At 47.0% G+C, this 20,900-nt stretch overlaps 1 protein-coding gene across 4 annotated transcripts in view; it reads right to left on the bottom strand.

Annotated features, from left to right (window-relative positions):
- The window catches only part of ZHX2 (zinc fingers and homeoboxes 2), a 68,319-nt gene extending 47,916 nt beyond the window's left edge, over positions 1 to 20,403 (bottom strand). For 2 of the 4 annotated variants that reach the window (XM_068672584.1, XM_068672581.1), the window contains exon 1: positions 20,219 to 20,403. The gene's annotated coding sequence lies outside the window, so the exon portion shown is untranslated. Of the gene's footprint in view, positions 1 to 19,692; positions 19,780 to 20,218 lie in introns of those variants that run through there. The other 2 variants (XM_068672583.1, XM_068672582.1) reach the window with 2 other exon arrangements.
- Between the last annotated feature and the right edge of the window lie 497 nt (positions 20,404 to 20,900).

The raw sequence follows: 20,900 nt of genomic DNA, 5'->3' as shown, positions 1-20,900 counted from the left end.
TCATTTTTTTTAAAGTTTTTTTTTAGTTTAAAAAGAAGAAAAAAAGAGTATCAGAACTTAAGCCAAACATCCACCTGAGCCAAGGATTAGTTTTGCTGGGTGACTCCAAATCAAAAAGGTAGATTAAAAAGAAAAAAAAAAGTCAAAAGTCTAACAGCAAAAGAGCATCTGGATCGATTTCTAAATTCAGTAAATGCCGTTTTCCCACATTGCTTCTGTTTTTATTATATACTATTTAATATCTTTGCTGTTACATGCACTCAACTTAGACAGCTGACAATGTGTAGAAAAGCTGACGTGAGAAAGCACAAGAAAAACACTCACACACACATTTTATCATTAATTTATCTTTCGATTTCTCTGCCCTCTGTCAAGTCTTGCTCCATGGTTATGAACTATTTGGCACACTCTTCAGCTCTGTTTTATGTTGTCTCCTCAACCCCAATGTCTGTCTTGAGGTTCTCTGTAACAGAAATAATAAAAAAGAGCTGACCTCAGGTGACAAAAACACTAGATTTTGATTTAGGATGAGGTGACCTGTTGCAGATGTCTTGAATTATCAACTCTATCTGCACACATAGGTGGGAAATGGAGAAGGGGCACTTCTAGGACAACGCCTAGCAACAGGTAACAGTTTGTAGTAGCAGTGACTCAAAAAATTGCTTGCGACTCCAGATGACAGCTGAAAAAAAATTATGAAGTACTTGGGAAGTCTAATTAACTCCTGGTAAAAACAAAGAGCTAATGAACTGGCTCTCAAGTGCTTTTCCAGGACGCAGTTCTTTTAATTCTGAGATGCTTTTTGCATATTTTGTTGGTGGTGCAATGCTGGGAATAACTAAATGTTGCCCAAGAGCCTGATCAGCAAGCTTGCTTTTGCTGGAAGCTGGGCACACGCTTTGGCAAGACCTGGTTTTGCAGGGATCCAGGCACATGGCGAGCGGGGACATTTGCACGCGCACTATGACTTGGAGCTTGAGAGGGATCTGACTCAGCTGAGCAACTCCTTCCTGGCTCTGGGACACCACTCTGGCACTGGAGGATCATCAGGATGGATCCCTAAGCTCTGTCAGAGTTGCATTTTTACACTCCGTTTTCCTTGTCTGGAGAGTTGAGATGGAAAGATGAGTAATAGTTTCCACCACAGCAATTGTGTAACACGAAAAAAAACCCAAACCCAACCTAACAGATTTACGGTTTCTGATACAGGAATGACTAAACTCCAACACTAGGCTGGTGGTTCCCTCTCCCAAGCGCCTCCCTGTCACACCGCATGTTCTCCACCCTCCTCCAGCACCTACAGCTCCATCTACTTTTATTCTAACCACCTTCCCCATCTCCCACTGCAATCTGAGGAGCCTCATGAACTGCTCAGGAGGCTCACCCAAAGAGGTGCTTCCCCAAATCCTGCTTGCCTCCTGGTAGTAAGCTCAAGGGGCTGGATCGCTGTCTTCTGGGACAGGCTGCCCTTCTGCTCACTACCAAGCCATGCCGAAGTGCAGTTTTTAATACACTTTTAATTGCAGAATTGTTGCTATATTACACCCAGACTTCTGCCTTCCACCGTGCATTAATTGATTGCTCTGAGCTTTGCAATCTTTCAAAGAAAATGCCTTGAAAAATAAGGCTGGGGAGAGTCCCATTAAACAGGGAAATGAAAACGCCTCCTTAGCTGCGCTGAAAAAAATTAGGCCAGGCTTCTCTCCACCAAATCTCTAGGTATCACTGAAGCAGTAACAGTTGGCACACTTCTTAAAATATGTACAGGTTGTGACAAGGCTGGCTGATTAATGGCCAGCTTACAGTGCTTGGTAAACTCAAAGCATTGGTAGTGAATTTTAAAATCAGAGAGACGCCGTGGTTTCAAAAAAGAACTTCTTCCCACCTTGGGCTGCCCATGGTGACTCTGCCCATGGCTGCCTCTGCTCTGTGGCTCCCACTTCATGCAAAATGTGTTAAGATCACCCTGGGAGAAGTTAGAGGTAAAAAACTTGGGATATCGGCCCAGATTCCCACCAGTGACCATCTTGGGGTTGCAATGGGCTTGCTCTGCGAAGCAGAGGAAAGGAGCAGGGCTCCTGTCACTTCTTTGCCAGGCGATGCAGCAGGGAGGGTGAAGGGGTAGGCCAAGCACCAGGCCACCCTGCCAAACGAGGTTGCTACAGAGCATATATTAACATAAAATTAAAAACCTCCCACGCGCCTATCCTACTCAAGCAGGATGCTTTCCACAGGGAGAAGTTTCTTCTCCTGAGCTCCAGAATAACCCCCATGTGCCACATTCCCATCCTTCTCCTGCTCCACTTAGGTTGGAAACGCCTGGTTACAACCAGCATCCAACCATGGTAGTGGACTTAAAATGGGAGGTATTCTCATTCCTTCATTACTGACGAGATAAAGCAAGGCTGATTGGAAATTTGGCTTCATTGTTCCCCATTAAAGCTCCCACGTTCCCCCCAGCACAAAGCACTGCCTTGCCATGGCCCCCAGAAGGCCCCAGTTGCCATCTCTGGTGGCCACAGGCCTGGACACCCCTCACTGCCCTGCATGCCTCACACCCTTGGCTGCCTGCCCAGCCTGTCTATGGCCTCTGCATTTGGATATTTAGGCTGCTGTGCAACAAACACAGACACTTTTTATGCCTGTGCTCTTGCACATGGACTTCAATAAGCAGGTTTTGGCCACCCGTCCCATGGCAACTCACCATATAGGAGGTGGTCGCCACAGGTCACCTGAGAAATGCACTGCTGATGCTCAGATCTATACACTACGTCTCAAAACATGGAATAGTGGCTTGGAAGTACCTGGTATAGAGCAAGTTAAGTAACTTTGCTTCACTATTAGTCTCCTCTGTGACACTTTGTGATGATTTCCTAATAACTGGAGCAGCAGTGACATTGACCAGAGCAAGTCACCAGAGCAACCTCTGCTGTCCCAATGCAAACTGTACAGTTTCGATTTAACTCAGGCTTTGACTTATTTGTATTTTTATGCTAGCATTTTCCAGATTGACTGTGGAGTCTAAGCAAAAGCCTCAGTCAGTGTCTCCACTGCCTTGATCCCAACTCAGCCACAAGCTTTCACATGTCCCATCGAAAGGACCAGGACTTTACTTGAGTCCAGAAATTCCCTTTATTTAGAGCTCTTGCCTCTACAAGGAATTCTGTAATGCTCTGCTCATAGATAACAGCAGTCAAACATTTTATTCATGATGGAAACTGCATTTAAAATATTTGTCTACTGTACTCAGAGGGGTTTCACATTTTTTCACATGTGACAAAGCAGACATGGGTTGCAAGAAGCTACAAATCATGTCTACACAGCACTACCCAACCTAGAGCATCCTAGACCAAATCTGACTGCTGGAATCAAGATGTTCAAATCACCTCTGGTGCTAAAATAAAGGCAGAATTTATTTGTGGAGGATTGAGGTCTCTCCTTGTTTTGCAGTAGAGCTGAACTAGAAATCTGTCCAGTTTCTAGTCCACACCTCAAGTTGCCTTGTCAGGTTGCATGATCTGTAAGCCAAGGTAGGGTTTTATTGTCAGGGAACATAAACAAATAGCAGGCAGTGCTGCTGATCTATCTCAGCTCGGTGCATATAATTTTAATTAAAGCATTTATGTAAATACAGATGCAAATTAGGCTTGGTATAGCATCTGGCAAATTGCTATCAGAGCCCTGAGGCTAGTGGCAAATTATCAGCATGAACCTCCATGAAGCGAAGGTACCAGATCCAGTCTTGGTCCAGGCACCCTATACTTTATTTGGCTTACATTGGTGGTAAAACTCCACATTGGTACATACATAAGAAATTAAACAGTCTTCCGTTTGAAAAAGAACTCTTAGGAGGTAAACCAACATCATTAAAATCTGTCCTTTAGATAGCCTATGTCTAGCAAGAAAAAAAAAAAAACACTTTTGCATTTCTGCAACACCTATCAAAGGAACTCAAAGCGTCTCTGAAATGTTAATTAATCCACACTCTCCCCAAAGGAGATCTATTTGAAAGATTGTTATATGCAGTCTGCATTATTCTCTCATTTGCCAAAGGCTCACAAGGGGGAAAGCCGCAGAGATCGAATCTGGACTTGGGAGCCTTGATTGCCTGCTCCTCCACGTCCTGATCACAAGACCTCCCTCCCCAAAAATCACAAGAACTCGCTCACACCAGAGAGGTGCGAACCTCTTTGGCCTAGATATCACTGCCTCAAAGTAGCGTTAACTTCAAAACCTTGTTAAAAGTACACGAAGGCGATTATATGACAAGAAAAATAAGGGAAAACAAATCACAAGGGGAGATTTTTTTTCTTTTTTTTTAAAAATTGAAGGAATCTTTAGATCATGCTGAAAGGATTTTATCTTTGGAAAATGAAAAGGTACAGCCAAGATAATGTTCACAGAATTACCTGCATCAGCTCTGGCTGATTATTGCTTCCCTCAAGGTGCACTTCCATCTTTACAACCTTGTAAGTAGAGATCAATTCCCCTTCTTTCAGAACCTGCATTAAGACCAATGCTTGGAAAGAGGCAATAGCTCCTAAGGCTTAAGTGCACACTTAACTTGATCAACATCAACGATGCTTAAGCACACGCTTAACATTTTCCTTGCAATCTCTTGCAAATGTTCCAGGGTTTGAATTTTCCACCAGTACTGAACAAAGTGAAATCACATTTCCAATTTATTCAGAATGGATACAAAAGTATACTGGAAACAATTCTTAATACTTGTGGCGAAGAATACAAAAAGAAGACACAGTAAGTTTTGTAGTCATGCGGATACATCCATGATGTGATAAAATGTGACACATACATGACATATCATTACTATGACAACATTGTTTGGAATGCATTTGCAACCAGCATTTTGTAAGCATATGGTCATATATTGGCCCCTTCCTGTGCTCAAAATAAAAAATTGGTGGAGGGTCAGGAGCTAAAAACATCAAGCCACACACTGGCCTGTTGGCATTCCTTTGCCCTGATATCAGCTATAGTAACTGCATATTCATTTAAATGCTTTGCTCATAAACTTATTTGTCTTTAGTGTTTAGCCTCAAGGAAAAATAAAAAATAATCAATAAACAGGTAAAAATAGTGAGTGTTGTTTTTCAGTGCTGAGGTGCGTGCATACATCCCTACAGTAACAGTGAGTTGCTGGTGGAAGAGGGAAATGAGGAGTGATTAAGGATATTACACTGAGGTCCTGTGCCCTGTGATCTGTTGGGATGAACTAAATATGAGGGTTTCGCACCCCAGGAAGCCGAGCATCCCTGCTTTCCACAGCTACAAACAGCACCAGCAAATACATGGGAGAAACTTGCTGGAGAGCAATCACATTTCAGTGTTTCAGACTCACCTTTGCATTTTGACTGCATTTGCTGTAGCAAAATAATTTTTGGGGTCTATTTGCACAAAGAAAAAATGCAGATTTTCACTGGATCAGGGAAAAGACAACAAAAGATGACAGTTCCCATTCTTACTTTGGGAGAAAAACAAGCCACAATCACAGCCTTGCCACATATTTGTTTCAAGTCAGAATCCACACACCCCATGGAGACCAAGTTGGGGATCTGAATGTTTTCTTGTTGATAATCCCATCTCAATACACTGTTATCTGATCTGAAATTTAGCTGGCTAATGCCAGCAGACTGAGTTACTGCACTAACTTTGCCAAAGGTAACAGGTAAATTAAAAACCACAAACAAACATCAGTAAGAGCTTTGCAAGTCTGCTGAGGCCTTTGCCATCCGTCACACTCAATTGGCACATGCTCAGGGACCTGTTTGGAAATCAGAGCCTCCAATACCGTAGTGAGAAACCGAGCTATTTGAATAGTAACTAGCAACATGGGGACATGGGTACACAGAAGGAAAAGGACAGGCGGGAGGGTAATGCCCTAGTCAGGGCCATGGGAAGAGAGATTTTAATTCCCCACGGAAAAATGTGCATATCAGTTTTATTCCTCACCGCTTCTGCACGTCATTCTTCTAAGAAAACTTTTCTGCATCACAAACACATGGATGGAAAATATGCTAAAAGCTATCAGGAGCTTTAAAAAAAAAAAAAAAAACAACAAAAAAAAACTTTTATTAAAAAAAAAGAGAGATTAAAAAAGAGGTTTAAAAAAAAAAAACACAAAACCAACAAGGAACTGCTCTTTTCTCTGGTTCCCTGATAATGCAGAGAATGACCTTGATTTTTTTTTTTTCCTCAAGCAAAGAAATGTGTAACTCTAAAATGCTGGGGGGAAGAAAGGCACAGTACTTCACCAAAGGACCTGTAGTAGCAGTGTAACAACATCAGCTCTTGAAGGAAGCCAAAGATTAAAACTCTGTGGAAAGATGGAGTAGGTGGTAAAAACCCAAAGGAGTTATCTGTGTTCCAGGATTCAAGGGGTAAAGCTGTGCTGGGAAGAGGGAAGGGAGATGCTCTGTCCAAGAGGTAAACTGGTGCTTTGTTTCCTCCGTCTGCATATTTTTCCACTTTTTATTTTTGGATCTTGCAACATTAGACAGTACTAAGTCGTGCAGAGCCAGGATAACAGCTGCTGTGCCCTGCCCCAGCGAGTGGAGGGACACCAAAACCAGCCACACAAAGACAGCTGACAGAAGAGGACCTGCAACAGTAAGATGTGGCTTTCACCTCTGATGCTGAGGAGGATGTGAAAACATCCCTTTAAAAATTTTATAGGAACTAAGACCCTCACGACACCAGAAGCTCTTCAGCAGCAGACGAATACCCACATAGTGCTGTCAAAATGTTATGCAGTAGATTGGGCCATTGCAACAAGCCCACCTTCTACAACAGCGCAGCAAAACCAGCTCACAGGGCTGAGGAAGGATGGTTTTTCCCAGCGCAAGCAAGCCTTGCCTTGGGGCTGTGCCAGCATGGCTGTGTCACTCAGGAATCACACCTCCTCATGCTTTTGGCCAGTACAGCTTTGCTGGCAGAAGTCTGCGCTGTAGGCATGGCTTAACCCCAAGCTATTTTCAGAAGAAAGCGAGATGCGATCTAACTTTCCAGTGTGCATTACAACCTGCGTCCTACAAAACATAAAATTCAGCCCTCGTGCCTTTCTACGCTGAGCCTCTCCGTTCACGGGAGTGACTGTCAGTCGCTGTAAAGCAAGCGTGGAGATGTTGATGCTGTGAAACACAAGGTTTTATTAAAAAGCCAAACAGGAGAGCTTGCACTGATCTGTAAACTCCAGATTAGCACTGTTTCAGGAAAGGATTTCGCATGCAGGATGAAGCTGTAACGCTCACTGTTACAGACAGAAACTAACACATCTCCAAGGATGATTAAAATCCTACAGGACAGCTTCACCTCAGACTTAACCAGAACCCACCGTATTTAAACCAGTTGAGCAGCTCCTCCATTTCTACCCATAAGCCTGCAGCTATGACGCTGATTTTACCCTTTCTTCCTCTTAAGTTAGGCTTTGAAGACATTTCCCTGAGTAAGACTTTACTGAGCCCCAATGTGGCTGCTGGTTGGAGTACTCATCAACCTAAATGCACATCAGGCTTCATAACAATTTAAGGTAACACTTCCAAAACTGGGTACCCACCCGGAGGCACAAGGCAAATGTGGATATAGCTAATGAACAGTTGTTTTTTACAAGAAATGCTGGAGAGCCACAAGTCCCAGTGACCTACTGGCACTCCAGTGATCACTTTGATGCTAAGACATTTTAAAGGCTAGACCTCAGACAGCGCTGTTTGAATATGTGAGCAATGGTTTTCATCTTGACAGGGCATGACAGGAATACAGTGGCACAAAAAAAATAAAAAAAAAAAGGAAGATGAATGATGAGTTTCAGTGCCATCCACTGCGTGGTCCAGTCCTCAGCCTGAAAGCGCTGAAATCAGGAATCTGCCTGCGAGTGCAACCAGACATACATTTTCCTTGATGTGTCACCCGCAGCTCAGCAGCACGCAGGAGACACATCTGGAATTTCTCTGGCTGCTGCCAGCTCAAGTTATGACACCAAGATCCCACAGCTGACCCTTGGAGACGCTTCCGTCTTCCTCTTTTTTCACAGGACACCGTAAGCTTCTGCTTACTGGAAATGCTGATCATCACCGTGCTTTCTCACGTCATCGATACCTGATCACTGGTGCTTCTGGCAGGGACAGGACACAGCGTTTTGAATTACGTCGGTCTTCCCTCTGCTCCGGAATAGAGATGTTGCAACATCCTTCACCTGTGATTCCATGCCAGATTGAGAGAGGAGCAGCGTTTGTTTTGGGACAACTCCTCCTAACCACCAAGGAAGAAATAAGGAAAGGGCTCCCAAAACTTAGGAGGAGCTTCATGCTCTTGGATGGGATGATGGGGGAGATGTTCCAGAAGAAGAGAGCAGCTCTACAGATGGAGGGGTAATGGCACTATGGGTAACTAAAAAAAACCCACAGTTGACCAGGATCTGCTCTGCAGCCTCCACTGCAGCTGCTCCTGGAAGATCTACAACAGCAAAAGGGTAGAAACCCTAGTTTTGCATCTATCCATTTTCCAGCTTGTGGAGGAATTGCTTCAATAAATAGGAGTGACAAGAGTCACCCAAAATCTGGATGCTGGCTGCAGTCCCACAGGTCTTCCCAAAAGACAACTATGTTAGTTTTGAGGTCAAACCCAAGCTGCATTCAGCACACTGCTGGCATGTTCCTGGAGACTGATGTGACAATGGGGTCCCACCAGGGCCTGCTGCAGTCATATGGGGCATGGTATGACCACGTGCTAACATGAGGTTTTAGTTACCACCAGGCTGCCTAAACAGGCTCTTCACCTTGTCCTAGCAGTACAAAAGTAAGTTGTTAAGTTAAACCCTTGAAGATGATGCTGGTGAAGGACAGGACTTTGAAATTCCATCCCGGATCCATTTTAACTTTGGTCCATCAGCTCTAAGTAATGGTTCCAGGAAAGGAACCAAGCATCCCTTGTCCTTTCATATTATGTGGGATAAAATATTTACACCCTGTAAAAAATAGTAATAAGAAAGTTAAGTAATAGTAATAAGAAAACTCTGCTAAGGAGGCAGAAGACCAGACAGAAGAGTAGGTCAGCCTGGATATGAAGCTGCCTGGAGTAATGGAGCACCGAGGGACCAGCCGAGCCAGCGATGCTTCAGCGAGTGACTGCTATGGGCCTATCCTACCCCTGCAGCCAGACACACAGCTCTGCAAGCCAAAAAAAAAAGTAAAAAAAAAAAGAAACAACCTGCCAGCTTCTTCATATTCATGAGCTCTTTAATAATGCTCAACAAAACTTGGAGGCATGTTCTCTGCTGTTGCTCTTGCCCTTCTGCATAGTGAGCAAGTCATAAATATTTCAGGGGAAGAGTCCAGAAAATTTGTGAGATTGGTCCTAGCCTTTTACAGCATTAATGAGCAGGTCATTAATAGTTAATGAAACAGCTGCTGGTGATCTCAGAAGCAAAGGCAAGACGAGAACAGAAGTGTTTGCCCATTCACTACAGTGTGATAATGCAAAGGAACGGCTTGATCCTTTCATCAGATCCTGCCCGTCAGGACAGGACCCTGGGGCTGGTCGCAGACCTCCAGGAGAACTGCACCCAGCCCCTCTGCGTGTGGTGGCAGCCTTGTGCTGGACCCAGCAGTGGCGGGTCCCAGGGATGGAGACTGCTGCAAAAAGTCTGCACCGACTGTGCTGATGCTCCAGGAACATCTGCTGGGGGGAAAACACCTCAGGACTACGTCCAACTGAAACACAAGTGTCCCGAACACATGTCCAGGTGGGAACAGGCTATACACGTGTGCAAGTCCACGTGTACCCAGCAGATGGATATGTGTAAAAATGTCACTAAAAAGAGCAGGGGTTTGGGGGTTTTGAAGGCCTCAGCTACATGTTCAAAGCTGCACCCTGAAAGCCAAATTCACAATACAACTAGGAGGCTGACTTCAAAGACCAGCTCCTATGATTTCAGCCTTGCATGCAGCGAGGGCTTCGGTGGAAAGGTATTTTTGCTTTGCTTACTCTTTCATGCCTCTGAGTTGACATTGCCTTGCCTGCATGTTCCCAGCTGGGAACGCAGCGAGCGTCTCTCAGCCGTCCCCGTTTGCTAACTCCACATACAGAGAGCTTCACCCAGCAACGCCTGGAGCAGCTCCAGCCTTACAGCCAGGGAAAGCAGACAGGGTGAGGAGGACAGGTCCCCAGGACCAGTGCCATTCAGGGAAGGGGACACAGATCTCCAACTCCACGCAGGAATTCAATCTCAAGAGTCAAATCCAGCGGAAAGCAGCCTACATCAATCCTGCTGCTCCCACAGTTAAGTCTCCTGAATTTCAGCTCACATCAGAGAGCTTGACACAGATGAAACTTCCTGCTAAACAAATGATAAGGGTCTGCAAAGAAAACCATAAGGGTCTGGAGCTCAGAGGCTCCCTGAAGACCCCTAGGTGGATAAGGACAGCACAGACCCATCTCCTTAATGCCTTTTTTTACACGTCATCTGTTTGGGCTGTACCAGTCAGAATTGGCAGTCAGAAGCTTTGAATTTATTGGGAAGAAGACAAGTACAAGAAAAGCTTAATTTCAAAGTCATAGTCTTAATCCTACCCTCCAGAACAGCACTGCCAAGCAGCACTGAAGTCAAGCACGGCTGCAGCATTGGGCCCTTCGTTAAACCATTAACTACAATTTGCCTAATCTCTCCACAGGTACCTGCTGAACAGACAAAAGGCTTCTCTATCCTCTAACACCCTCCTTTCCCCTAAAGCCTGTGCTTCTAGACAAGCACCTCCTGGCACGATGTCTTCTAGTTTTTAAGAAAACTGGTCCTTGGCTTTGCTTGCCTTCAAACAAGACTCTGCCTGCCTAATTTCAATGCAGATCAAGGGTGGCCTTAACAGATCCTCACTGTATGAAGACCTGTAAAATAAGAGTTCATTACATTCAATTTGAAGCCATTATTTTATTCTGTAATTTGATTAAAAACTATCATTTGCCAAACTCGCCTCAAAAAAAAAAAAAACAAAAAAAACAAACAAACAAAAAAAACAACTACTTGGACTTAGTAAAAAAGAACATAATTAGCAAAGAACGTTCAGTGCTTCCTTTTAAAACACATAGCATGTAACATTCCTTCCTGCTTTAACTGGGGAGCATCTGAAAGCTGCTATAAACCTTGATTTAATGACTTTAACACCTTGAACTATTTCAATCATGCTAAGGATGAAACTTCATGAATGGAGAATCCTGCCAAACCCAGATGTGCATTGGGCTTTTCCTCATCTGGCATGAACCAGATGTTTTAGATAATTTAAGAATGGGTACTTTAAGATCACTGACAAGCCAAAAAAAGGTTAATGACTGAAAAAATACCCAACTGCAAATGTTTCTTAATCGGGTTTCTACCACAGTCGTCTCACTGTTTCATGAAAAACAAAACCGAAAACCAAGATTTGTGATATTTTTCTTCCTCTGCTAGCTACTCTAAAAATTTCACTACTGTGTTAAAATGTGCTGATTCCAACTTTTTCAGTGCTTTTCAACTGATTTTAAAGCACAGCACAGACACAAGGACCATCACGCTGCCAGCCAAAAATTCACCAAGTTGCAACCCAACCCAAGCCTAGGGGCCACCCCACAAGGTGAACAACGTTTCAAGATGAGTATCTGTGGGTTGTAAAAAACAGAATAAACTGTGGCAAATCACAGTCCTTTCCTCTGTCCTGCAGACCCTGTGAAAGGGAGGTGAGGAAGGATCCTCCAGCGGGGTTGCACCAGCAAGAGGCAATGGGGAAGGATGCACTGGGTCCAAAGCAGCAAACTTTAGCACAAGCTGCAAGCCCAGAAAAAGGACAGAGAGAGGAGGCTCAGGTATGAATTCAATAATCAACACACTCTTTGCCTGTGCAAACACACCCTTTTCACAATGCATCAAACTGCACCTTGCACTGCTGCACACAAAACATCCGAAAGAATTTAGAGAGGTGGTGGATATGGATGCAAATCCCCATCCCCAGGCTGCTTCCCTATACCTTTTGTAAGCAAAGCAGACCACAAACAGCCCCTAAACCTTGGCCAGCAAGTACCACACGCTATTTACCACATCACAACCAATCTTTGGAGGCAGCAGTGCTAGCACTAAACACCCAATATCCTCCTTGCAATGCAGCTCGCACACTTTCCAGGGGGTGCTTCGCATTCAATAGCACATCACCGAGCAGGTCCCTCGCTCCACCGTGCACCACAAAAGCTCTTTCCCTGCCACGGTTTCCACAGCACAGGAGTAGAAAGCTACTGAACAGACTGCTTTTTTAAAGACAGGCACTGAATGATGCTGTGCCACAGTGAAATGTGGCCTTTTTTTGGTAGGCGGAATTATAAAGAGCCCCAGGCTGTACCCCACCGTGAATTTTCAAAAGAACTTGGCTCATGTTTACCATGGAAAAAATCAGCTCGGTCCAGCCGGCAGCTCACAGCTCGCTGCTCCCCGAAGCACAGCCTGGGATGTAGGGGACAAGGGCAGCGAGCACCCTGCCTGGGCAGCACCCTTTGCCCAAAGGGATGCGCTGCCCTGCTATGGGAACAGGGAAAGGAAAGGAGGGGAAGGAAGAGGATACTGAAAATAAAATAAAAATGCAAAACATGATCTGAACAACATAATTCCTCCTAAACTGGTGAGGGGATGCAGACAGAGGTTTGTGACTTTATTATTATTTTTTTCCCCAAAAATTATGTATATGTGCATCCCCTGGAGATTTTGCAGTAGGGTGCATTTGGCTCTGCTGGGAGCTGGAGCTGCTGACCCTGCTGAAAGCTCCCATTCTTGAGCAGTCTGGCTCGCAGGTGCCTTACGGGGAGAACAGGAACTTCCACTTGCAAAGGAGCTAAAGTGGAGCAAAAAAAAAAAAGAGTTCAGATTTCAAAAGATTAACTTTAAATCCACCACCTCGGCATTCTGATTTTCTGCTAAGTGAGAAGAGATGAGGCTGGAGCTAAGACCATCTTTACAGTCTAAAAACATCTACGAACATTTAGTTTTGAATGCAAAACACTTTAGAAAGCTGACTTTTTTTTTTTTTCCTGTATCTGATTAACTGCAGATTTTGAAACTTGTGTTTGCCTTGAGCAACATTTCCCAAACCACCTCTATCCCCCTGACATAACCACCAGGCACACAGATGAGACTACGGCAGATCCACAGAGGAGTGGAGCCCTGTATAAACTGAGATTGAGCAAAACTTGAGGACGCTAACTCCAGACAAAAAGAAGATACCAAGTAAGGGTAGCTGAAGAAAACAGCTCTTTCCTAACTAACACATTGCTCTTCCTTGTCACTCTAATTGCTTTAAAACACATGCAGAGCCTATTCCTTCCTTAGGCCAGAAGATCCCATGCAAGCAGAGGGAAGAAGAGGCTCCCTAAGGAAGCAGTTTCCTCTGTAGATCATGATTTGCTCATCACCAGCTCTGCACCTGAAAGGCTCCTTGTAAAATCCTGCAGGCCCACAGCAAGCACCAGCCCCGCATGTCTATGCTGTCTCTCCCATGCAGCATCCCCAGACACTGTCTCTGGCTTGAAAACCCCACACAGTGCTTTTTCAGCATCTCAACACCACTGACTTCTCAAAGAAAATTAAATTTAACCCTCAAAACAGTAGCAGAATGGAGGTGGTGCCTTCCTGAGAAGACGCTGGTACCCGAGCCCTGGTTGGAAAGACCAGGAACTTTACTCAAAGCTCATGTAAAAGGGTTTCTGGCTCTCACAGCCTTGAAAAAAACTATGCTGTCCTGAGAGATGAGGAAGAGATCCCTAAAATCTCTAACTGCGAGGCCACGACTCCTCCCACCATCTAGCAGTGCCACACGACAGTAATGACAAGCGGCATCGTCAACGTGGCAGGCTGCAGGAGATGCCCCAGGAATGCCTGATGGGGACAAGGGAACAGATGCGGGATAAAGGACTGCCAAACCACCTTGGGCTGATCTTCCACGGATTTCAAGGAAACTATAACAAGGCAATGAAGGCGACAAGCACCGAAGCCTGCAACGGCAGCGTGCTCCGAGCATATCATTTAAATAAATCACTTTCTGGAGAGACAAAAGACAAGGAAAAACTCCCTGCAGTGCCTGACAGTTCGTGCTGGAGAGGATGCTGGAAAAAAAACACAAAACACACACACAAAAAAACCAAACCACAACAAAACATATTTGTTTTAGAGGTGGGAGGCAGAAAGAGGGGTGGGGAAGGCATCTTGTCAAAAACACTTGAGGCCAGAACCAACAGGACTCTCCTTTATTTCTTGTGAGAGTGAATCAGCAGCGCTCCCGAGCCTGGCAGCAAACCTGGGAGATGCCAGTGTGGTCTGCCTCAGCCTGGCATCCCCCAGCTAAGTGCCCCAAACCCTGCAGCATCCGAAACAAAGCAAACTTATGACCTCAAATTAAAACAAAACAAAAACCAAACAACAACAACAAAAAAACAACAACTATTTTCCCACTTCTGCTGTCTGAATGAAGTGTAACATAAAGTAACTGAAACTAATAAGCATGAAATTAGGCTGAGAGACACAAAAAAAAAACCTCCAAAGCTTGGAGGGTGAGAAAAGGGAACACATGGATTGAAGGCAGAGACGGGGCACAGACTGCTTGAGAAATACTAGGATTTTACTGAGCCCCTCTGATGGTGCCTTTAGCAGCTGCTCAGAGCCTGCTTCTTCGGAGTGCTATTTAAAAACAAAAACCACAAAACGATTCCATGTAAAAATAAAGGAATCACATTTTTTTCCCCTATAAAGCTCTGCTGTAGGAGATACACATCAGGTTTCTGACTTCTTCCTCTACTCACCAGACTGTACAAGAGGTTAAATAATTCTGAACTTGAGGCTTCCTCAGTTACGGTCATTGACTCAAAACAGGCAAGCAAATCTCTTTCCATTTAGCTTTTTTTGTTTGTTTTGTTTTGTTTTGGATCCAGCAAGTCAAATATGCAGTTTTAGCACTTAATAGAAAATTGTGGGAACAATAGACAATTAACAACAACAAAAGAGATGCCAAAATCCACAGGTAACTTAAGGTTGCAAGCTTAAAAAGCACTTAGTATCTAAGAGGGGAAATAAGGTCAGGACAGGAAGACTGGGAGAAAAACAGGCAAGGAAAACTAAGACTTCAGGCCCATGATGGCCTAACCTGGGCACAGAAAGCAGGGGGGAAGCTCCCAACCCACCCCTCCTGCTGTTGACAAGAAGCTAATTGTCCTCGCCCTTGGTGCCAGCTGGGACCATGCCATAAGTCACATCACTGAAATGCTGTACTTTATATATATATATACACATACCACTTAAGAAGTTCCTACAGTGCCACAGACATTTGCCACGATGCTGAATCGGCCCAGGGCAGCACGTGTCCCACCAGCAGCAAGGCTTGTATCAAAAGCAAAAGGGCATCTTGTGCTTACGTAGCTCATCCAGCTCACTGCCTGGCTTTGGGAGGATAAACCCGTGCTCAGTAAATTCGAGGAATAAGTTCTTGGTGTGGCTGTGGGATGCAGACCCCACCAAAGTGCTCATGCCCACCTAGGCCCTAGGTGCCCTGCATAAAGAGATTATAAGCAGCCTGAGGAGGAGACCTACATCACTTCAGAGCTTTTTCTGGATGGCAACTGCACCCAAGGGTGAACTTGAACCACATCACTGCTCACTAGTGCTGACCACAGCTTTTTAACCCATGGTTTATGGACTTGTGGAGAGGACTTGTGCAAATGACACCACAAGATGTCCACAAAAGTTAACTCGAAGGGCAAGCTGATGGTCAACAGGCTCGGCTTTGCTAAATCGTGTCCCTGCTGGGAAGTCTGCCCAGGGGCCACAGAGGAGAGAAGATGTAGCTATGATGAGGAGGATCGGTACCAGTGTGACACCAAATTCCTTGCACAGGCCTTGCTTCCACCACCCTGGAAGCGTGCTACTTGCAGAAAGTCGTCACAATTCACTGAAATCTCCCCACACCCCCCAGATTAAATCCCCAGGAGGACTTCCTACACGTCACCTCCTGTTCACTAATGCCAAAACCTCCTCTGCTTACCATCATTGGTCTCCCTAAACAAAAAATGGTCTCCCAAAAAAACCCCTAAACCAACAACAGAGGATCTTTCACACACCTCACACAGACACCCTACGTGCTCCAGTTGGACCAGGCCTCCCAGTTGCACCAACATGCTCATGGTACTGGCTGGCTTACATAAAACTGCAACTCCTGCTGCCAGACAGAGACCTCAGTTTTTGCTTCAGGGCCATTTTGGGGGGTGCACACTACAGAGAGCAGCTTGCTGAGTGCTGTCCTAACTTGGAAACCACAGTGTTTCTTGAAACAACCTGAAGTGTCTCTCTCTTAACACAAAAGAAACAACACAAGGACAAAACAACAACAACAAAAAGACCCACAACCTTACGATCTGTAAAGCCACGGTGTTTTTGGGAGGGAGGGCTGGGATGGTGATTTCTGAACTGCCTTAGGACAGCAGTGCTGGAATTGAACTCTCTTGGATTAATCTTTCAAGGGCCCTGCTCACATCATTCCAACCTCAGGGTACCACACCAACAAATACTACCGTGTATTAAAAATATTTGCAACATTTTGGAAATCATTATGTCTTCTAGCTTTTACCTAAGAGCCCCCAAATCACTGTGTACCTCCAATATCACCATATGATGACATCTACTGAACTCCAGGCCTATGAATTTTCACACGGGAGATAAAATAAACTAACACCACACACCTATTTCCAGCTGACATGACACACGTAAACACACCTTGACAGAATCCCGGGAATTACTTTAGTGGATTAAAGTTAATGCCTATAATGCTTAATTTCCTTACGTACTTGGAATACCTACAGATACCACCAGGGAGCTGTGCATGTTACAACCCCTGGTTTGCAGTAACTGTTAGGGAAAGGGCACACTAGCTGGATCATGGTTATGCTTGAAAGGAAGTTGAAACTCAAATTACACTCTCCACATAAAAAGGAAATGCAGCTTTGCTGCCACTGACAGCCATGCTACAATCTCAGGGAAGTCAGTTGAGACCATGTCCATTTCTCAACAAAATATAATCAAAAGACTATTTGTATTTATTCTCAGTGGACGCCTTCGTTCCTTAAGTCAAGCGGACACACAGAAAAATAACTCAGATATGGGTCAAAACATCCCAGCCGCGAGAGACTCCAAGTGATATCCCTGAGGATCACCCTAGTTAGAGCAGAGCTAAAAGGGATAAAAACGGAGGATGTCGCACATGCAAGCACAGTGATGTCATGCCTGGCATTAAAAGCCTCATTTTGTATGAGGACGAGCAAAACCTGCTGTATTCCAGTCTGCTGCAGTTTGAAACTGGTTTGAAAATGCAAAAAGAAGCGAGTACCTTTGCTATATTTAATGCTAGTTTTCTCCTTTGGGGCTTATATTAAAACACCATGAAGTCCACCTCCCCGACAAAAAGAATCAAAACGTGACACTGCCAGCTTGGGATGTCTCCTGCCATGGTTTACTGGTTTTACAGCCCTTGACTGGAAATCGTGGCATGTTCCTGGGGTGGAAAGAAGAAAAAACCGTGGTACTTGCGGAGAAAGCAGCTGAAGGAGCGCCCTCCTCCCAGACACCCACAGCAGAGGTGTGCTGCAGGACGAAACTCTGACGGGAGAACTTTTGTGGTGGCCAGGCAGGAAAAACGTCATTTTATGAAGGCGAGTAATCACATGGACTTTGGGCTGATCGCTTTGAGCTACGCACGTCTGCGAGCGCTTTCCGGGACTGAGTTCATCACAGGTACAAGGAGAGAGGACAAACAGAGGAGAGCTTGTGGCAATTCGTTCCTGCACATGCACTGGGGCAGTCTGAGAGGGGATAAACACACAAGCGGCTCCTGAAAAAAAGCAAGGACTAGCCAGCAACTTAAAAAATGCATTTTTTTTTTTTTTCCTTTATACTCTCCCAACCTGCTGGCCAGTGGCTGGCTTTCACCAACCCGGAGATCAATTTGCAATTCTGTGTTTCAAAGGGTTGCTGCGTCCATCCTACAGGCTGAAGCCACATCTACATCAGAAAGGCTTCACCGGGACAGGAATATATTACACAGGCAAAGCACTTCTGTCACGGATACCTCTCAAACAACACAATCTCTCCTCTCCTGGTCTCCTAACACCACCACACCATGCACCCTGGGAGCTCACGTGCTATTTCCCTGCAAGGCTACACACAGGTTTCTGCTGGAGACGTCCAAGCCTGCTCCTCCTCGCACCTATAAAACTGCCCCGGCTCCAGCCAGGGGACAAACGGGCCTGAAGTTTAATCCCTAGTTTTAAAATAATGACAACTCTTTGTAGGTGAAGTGGACGAAGCTGAGAGCAGCAATGATTTACAATCATTTCATGGAAAACAGTATCACAGAGGCATTTGACATGTTAGTTTTCAGCCCCAAGTTGGAAAGGGGCTTTGCTGGAGTTCCTGTCATTTCTCCTCTATGGGATGTGCTAAAACTTCCCCAACTGGGGTGCTGGCACCTGAGTTATTTGAATCGAGGTGGGACACAACAATCACATAGGAGGTATTGGCTCTGCCTCACTGACATCCCCATGCTGTGCCCCCAGCTTTGCTGTGGGCAGAGGTGAAGCCCCCCAGGGCTCCGTGTGCCCCCCCAGCATCACTCACTGCTCCAGCACTGTTGGCAGGAGCTGCTGGAGGCTCAGCAAATCCCCCTCTTTCTTCCACCCCTGCTTCTCTGGATGCTTTTTGCCCTCCTGCTCTCCACTTTCCAATCCCCCAACAAACTTTTGCTGGCCTCCCCATGTACTTCAGGGCCCTGGTGAGCTCCTGGGGTTTAAAAGGAGCTCCTGCCCTCAGGGTGGGGATGCTCCACTGGGGAGGTGCCTGGGGAGCCCAAGGATTTGGGGACGAGGGTGATGCCCCCCAGCAGCAGAGGGCAGAGGGACCCCCAGAGCCAGGCAGGTGGAGCTCCTCAGCACGTCCCAGCTCCGCTTCCAAGTTTTATTCCTAGCAAAGAGGGGACAAAATCTGTGCCTTCTGCTTTCACCCCTCAGCCCAGAGACGAGACAGAGGGAAGAAAAAAAAAAATAATAAGCAGACAGCTGTGGGCTGGCTTTGGGAAGCCGCTAAAACAAAAGAGAAAGTCACCCCCTCCTGAGGAAGAAAAAAAAAAAAAAAAAAGTGGATGCAATGTGCCAAAGGCCGAGTTTCCCGAAATCTCCCGATCCCGTTTTGGGAGAAATCAACGCCCCGGAGAAGCGGGGATTTGGGCAGCGGCTGGATGAGGGGGGGGGGGGGGGGGGGCGGCTCCGTGCCCCCGGCTCTGCCCCGGCCGCAGCCCCCGGAGGAGCGGGGCAGGGCAGGGGGGCTCCGAGCCGCGGCCTGGCGGTGCCCCCTCGCCGGCAGAAAGGGGACAAGAAAAAAAAAAAAAACAACAACAAACAAACACAGAACACAACACAAACCAAAGCGAAACAAAATCCCAACCCCTCAAACCCGAAGCAATCCCGGCCAACTCCGGCAGCCCCGGGACCCCCTCGCCCGTCGCCTGCAGCCCCCCCCCCCCCCCCCCCCAACCCGGGCGCTTTTTTTTTCTTTTTTTTTTTTTTTTTTTTTTCCCTTTTTCCACCCCCATCTCCCCTCCCTGCGAGCCAGCGGCTCCCGTCGCGACCCCGCACCGCCAAAATCGCCCTGCTCGCCTCTACGTAACGCCCTGTCGAAAGCGGACGCCATATTTTGTGTTGCTGATGTCGACATAGACAAACGTAGACATGTTTTTTCCTCCCCCCCCCCCCCCCCCACCCCCCTTTCCCTCCTCCTCCTCCTCCTCTTTTCCCCCCTTCACCCGAACTTGCGATCGGGAGGCAGCGGGGAGAAGGACCGGAGGGGTGGGTGGCAGGGAGAAGGGGGGGGGGGGGGGCAGGGGGAAAGAAGCCGCATTGCTAAAAAATCAAAAAGCGATCAATTAAAAAGCCACCCCGAGCACCTTCCCGGCTCCCCCCTCTAGGCTCCAGCCCCCTCCCAGCCCCCGCTCGGGCTCCCGGAGCAGTTTTTTCCAGGAGCAAAAGTTGGGTGCGAGCGAGCGGGGCGGGAGCGCCCGCAAGCGCATGTGGGCAGGGAGGAGGAGGGCGGCCGAGGAGGGCTCGGGAAGGAGAGGAGAGGAGAGAAGGGAGGAGGGGGGGGGAGGACTGGGAAGTTTCCTACCTGAGCCCCAAGGCGCTGTCCCCGGAGTGTCTCGGGGGGAGCGGCGGGGAAAGCTCCCCGCGGCCGCGGGACCCCGCGCCCCCCGCCCCCGCCGCGGCGCTCGGCCCCCCGCGGGCAGCAGCCGCTACGCGCACCCGCACGCACCGCCCCGGCAAGAAGGGAGAGGAGAGAGAGAGAGAGAGAGAGAGAGAGGAGGGGAGAGGAGAGAAAAAAAAAAAAAAAAAAAAAAAAAACGAAAAAGGGAAAAAAAAAAAAAAAGGGAAAAAAAAAAAAAAAAGCCCTCGATCGGCGGGGATCTACGCCAAAAGCCACATGATCCCTGACGTCAGCCTGCGTATTTGCATACGGTGCCACCGCCGGGGCGGCCACCGGGGTCCCTGGGCTCCCAGGAAAGTTGGGAGCGGGGTTGTGCCCCCCCCCCCCCGGCTGCCCCGGGCCCGGCCGCGTGAATTTCCCACGCCCCCAGCGCCGCACGCGTGGGTTCCGCCGGTGGCACCCCGCCGGGGGTGGGGGGCTCGGCCCCAGGACGGGACCTCTCCCCTCGTAGCATCGCCCCGTGGGGTTAGGACCCCCCTTTCCCGGTCCCGTCCCCACCCGTGGAGAGGGCGCCGGGGGCTGGATGGGGCCGTGCCACCTCCCTGAGGCTGCCCCTCGGGACACCTGGGGAGGCAGGAGGAATTTC

This window comes from Anas acuta, chromosome 2 (genome assembly GCF_963932015.1).
Source record: "Anas acuta chromosome 2, bAnaAcu1.1, whole genome shotgun sequence".
In the NCBI taxonomy this organism is placed as follows: Eukaryota; Metazoa; Chordata; class Aves; order Anseriformes; family Anatidae; genus Anas; species Anas acuta.
The sequence above is the reverse complement of the archived record's forward strand: the minus strand, read 5'-3'. Positions and strand labels throughout refer to the sequence as shown.